The following is a 5,113-nucleotide window of genomic DNA, read 5'->3' as shown; positions in this document are numbered from 1 at the left end:
CCAATTTTTTAGTTTGATGTAGGACTTCAGTGGGATAGAAGGTTGGCTTATTTAGCCTACACATAGCTCACTACTGATGATTCTACTTATCAACACTTTGCTCCGTACACTTAGCATTTATCCTTCATGTAGCCTTAAAGGTTTACTAATACTATTAACTCTAAACGAATTAAAACATTGGGGTGTGATCCTCAGTTAAGTTTTGCTGCAAGAATAGTATCGGCTGGCTGATGAGTATTTTGGTAAGTATAAATCATACTATGAGGTGGTTTAGTTGTAGTTAAGGAAGAATTAGTGAAATACTGGCTAATAGCTATAGTTACCTAATGGCTGGACAACTGTTCTGAAGTAAGGGGTTTCCGGAAACTTTGGAAACCCCACTAAAACTGCACCTGTTACATGGTGATTGTTTGAGTGATATGTCATCTAAATATTTACCTAAGTTGTGCCATAATCTCAAACGGTAACAGAGTGCAGTACTATTTGAGGGGTTTTGCCCTTTTTTCTATGAATATTTTTCACAAATGGTGCTGTGCTAGCTACACTTTTGTAAATATTAATATTTCTCTCATAGTGTCATGAGGCTTGACATGAATAATTGATCGTGTTTTGATAACTTGGATAAAAGAAAGAAAAGACATGGAATAAAACAAGTAGCCATCCTATAATAGTACTACTAGTAGGCAGGTTTATTATTGTAGTAGTGTACCCTCAGTGTGGCACTTGAAAAAATAGTGTGTACATGGTTTAAGCTTATACGCAAGATCAATAAAATAGTATTATCATATGTACATGCATGTTCATCCTGTGTTGCTGTCCTCTGTCAATGTCCTTTGATTGTACAGTATCTGTAGTACAATTGAATACTGCATTTCGGTATTTTCTCACCTGATTTTTAGGTTTTGCTAGCTTTAGGTACTTCTTGCTGTATACTTGCTTCAGTTTTCCTGGCCCACCAAATTGACACTTTTTTTTACAAAATTTGTAGGCAGTTTTCATACAACCCACATTGTGTAGGTGTCCTACTTAACATGTATAGCATAAATCAGGAAAATTTTGGCATAGAAAATTTCCATCTATTAAAATTTCAACAAAACAAATTTTCGTCACTGGCATAATTGACAAAAGTTTTTTGACTGAATAATACTTGTATGCGCAAATTATTTGTAAAATAATTCGGCGTTTTAATTTTTGTCAATACAGCCAGTGACGAAAATTTTTTGACAGCAAGTTTTTCCTGATTTATGATATTGGTGTGATTCAGCTCTGTGTGTGTGTGTGTGTGTGTGGGGGGGGGGGGGGGGGGGGGTATGGTGTGTGTCACGCTGCCAGCATCCTCATGGCAAACACAATAAAACATCACTTGTAGGTGATGTGGTTAATGGCAGCACCCATGACACGGCCGTGTGGTGGAGACCACATAGGGTTATGGGACTCTATGTTGGCCCTGCAAGCCAATAGAAGGTAAATTATATCATACCTACGCCATGCACGCATGAGGCAGACCAAGTCTCTGACTCAGGTGTACTTCATGACCTCATTAATAAGATCCACCTCTTTATATTGACCATGTCAAGTGGGTCCATTGTTTGTAAGTAAAAGACAATAAAACTTTAAAATCTTTTTCCCTTGCTATTAGCTGTTCCCACATCATCAGATACTTGATAAAGAACAAATAATGAAGTATTTAAATAGTTAGCCCCCTACTTATTAAGAAGGTCGAACATGCACTGTGTTTGGGACCTAATTACTTGACAGGTTCACCATCACAATGTGGTCTTTGTAAAGAGGTGATCCTTTATTTAAAAGGTGGCTATTAAGCAAAGTTTTACTCTAGGCATACTTGTATATGAAGTTTCTATTTATTTCAGTTTTCCATTTTCCCATTACCAGTTTTATTACAGGTAAGTTTTAAAATTAACTTTCGATTAGTAGGTAGGCATGGTTCCAAGTAAGCCTACAGTTAGCAAAACATATTTCCTATAAGTGGGCATGGCTTCATGCATACCTACAAACTTCAACACAACATACTGTAGCTAGTCCCCAACACACATAGCATATACACTTGATTGCATCACTTTGTACTCCTCCTTTTTAGTACACGAAATACACAAAATGCTTTTTTCTTACACAATACCAGATGTTGTTTCAAAGTCATGCTGTACTTTACAGTCACAGCTGAGTAATAATATAATCACTACATAACATGATGTATACCCAGCTTGTTCCATTTCACTGTGTCTTTCTCTTTTCCAGGAGTGTGAAGAATGATTTTGAGCAGTGAAATTGTTTTCCTTGTTTTCTGTCTCTTAAAGATGTCGATGTATTTGAAGTCCACAATGATAGTTACAAGAATACACACTGAACACTTCAGTGCCACTGACTGCAATATAATGGTTTTGTATTGCACAGTTCTTTGTATGTGTGTACATGTTAATTTTCTTGATTGAATACTTCTTTTATTAGTAGCTAATTAAATTATTCACTTGTTAAAAATGCACTCATGTATAGATCATGCATTGTGTGTGCGTGCTAAGATGCGTCACTTCATTACATCATTAGAATATCACGTGAATAGAGCATCTGCCATGTTTTGAAAGTAAAAGAGTTGACTGATGATATGACGCAGTGGCCAGATTTGCTGTTCAGAGATGTATACTCCTATTTGATTGAAACTAGAGGACCCTATACAAAGGGGAAATTTTTAAATCTCTTAATGTGTTTAACTATTTCATTTGTGCTGCATTGGGTGCAGTTTTGAAAAAATATATATTTTGCAGTCAAGGTGTACAGTCACATGGCAGCAATACTTTTTAAAATCGAAACAGCATTCTATGAGTTGTAGGTGGAACAACTGATATAAAGAAAATTTAGTTGTTTATTTTAAACTTTTGTGTGTATTAATACAACTTTTCAAACACACCTTAAGTAGCTAATGTCTTTGAGCAGGCTGTAGGATCAGGTGTCCTACAGACCTTCAGCACTTGTGCTGTAAAACTTTAATAAAAATAAAAAAATTAAATAATCAGTTGTTTCAGATTAATCCAGCTGAGGTCAGAAACATTGAATTTGTAAAACCAAAATATCGTAACACGTATGTAACAGTTGACTGTATGGCAGGCAGCGATGATATATCTGATGATTGTGTAATAGAGAGAGTGGCCACAGATGATAGTTTAGCAGCTGTGCAATCTGATTCTGAGACGATCATATACAAGCAAGCATTAGAAATTGCAGTATATATGGCACTGTACACTATTTCTGAGGGAATTTGTAACACACTACGTATTCTAGTCTTCGTTTGTTTAGCTGGAACATTTGACTGACTGTTGACACCTCCTTTTCTTTTAGACACACTCTTAAACTGTGGGAATTATAGAATATTGTTTTAAATTGCTGCGAGATAGGTACACACGCATTTTAATTAACCAATTAAGTATGTTCGAAAGTATGTTGCAGTTTTTCATTGTATTATTGTTTGCAAAACATATAGTTTAGTGAAGGGTAAATTTCACTAAACAATCACAGATTGAGAGTCGTGATTTGTTGACATGAAATACTAATAGTTGGCTTAGAATGCATATGCATGCAAAGAATTATCTATAAGGCAGTTTGTTAAAGTTCTTTATCAGAAATGAAAGTATATAAAGTATTTAATGTAAGTATGTAAACGAGCATCCAAATGTTACATCTTAGAATTAGAAGTGTTATTTACCCTTGATGCAATTTTATGGGAGCAACTCTCATTATTAGTCAACAGCATTTGTTGTGAATGTGCACTACTGTGTTTACCCTTCAGTACTGTGAAAAAGGTGGGATATAAGATGGTATTTCCAGTGGCTTATTGAATACAAATAAGCTTTAATATAAACCCCGTATTTTACTCATCTTATACTTTAGTATAATGTATACTATACTATTGCATGTATAGTTTCAGTTTAATTACCACAATACTTGAAGTAGCTTATATCTAATATAATGCCCACACTATACTATCACATATATGGTTTCAGTATGTTTAACATTAACTAAAGCCTTATGTGGGACTGTTAGTATAATACAGGTTATATCAAGCTTTTTGTATTCAATAAGCCACTGGAAATACCATCTTATATCCTTCTTTTTTCACAGTGCAGGGCTCAACTAGTAAAGTACATTACTGACTTGCTGTATAGTAGCAATCAATGTATCACTATCTGCCAACTTGCTGCATAGTATGGGTATAACCATTGGCATGCTATATAGTAAGGGTGTAACTACCAGCTTACTGTATATACACGTATATAAGTAAGGATGTATATGTATCTAACAGCTTGCTGTATACTAAGGGTCTTGTTGTATGGTAGGGGTATACTACCAGCTTGCTGTATGGCAATGCACGTACTAGCTTTGTGGTATGATAGGGATGTACCTACAGTATTGCCAGACCAAATGAGTAGATAATCAGGACTAGTAGGGTGTGGCATTAGGGAGAGGCCTGGCTTTCCACCTTATGGTATGTAATATCAGGCCTCTCCCAGCTTATCTGGGATGTCATAATTATTCCTTCAGAGGGAAGGTCATTATGCATCTATCAATGTCATGCCCCACCCCCAGGTAGGGTGGGGAATACAGAGGGATTTGACAAAGTCTAGTGTCAAATACTGGAGCTAAGAAGCTTGTCAAAACCCCACTATGTCCCCACCTTGAAAGAGGGATTTCTATAGGGGATTTGGTTTACCTATTAAAATTTTTGTTCAGTAAACTGCCACCGTCAAAAGCCCCAGGGGTGGGGTAAGTGTAGATGTCAAATCCCCAGTAGGTGTATGGGGACCCCAGGGGTGGGGGCTTAACATTGATAAGTACATTATGTATACATGAATCACCTATGAGTATTATAGCCTTGACCAGGACTGCAGCCACTGATCCCTATATGATGGGATGTCTACCTCACTATTTAGAGCAGTGGATATGGAAACTATCAGATCATGGATATTTCAGCTGCTAATCATATCCCAGACAGCAATCATAAAAGTTATTTGGATGGATATAGGTCATCCATCATAAATGTTGACTACAACATATCAAGCAAAGTAACTGGCTATCTATACACGTAAATTACGAAATTGACTAG

This window comes from Dysidea avara, chromosome 8 (assembly GCF_963678975.1).
Source record: "Dysidea avara chromosome 8, odDysAvar1.4, whole genome shotgun sequence".
Taxonomy (NCBI): Eukaryota; Metazoa; Porifera; class Demospongiae; order Dictyoceratida; family Dysideidae; genus Dysidea; species Dysidea avara.
Note: the sequence above shows the minus strand (reverse complement) of the source record.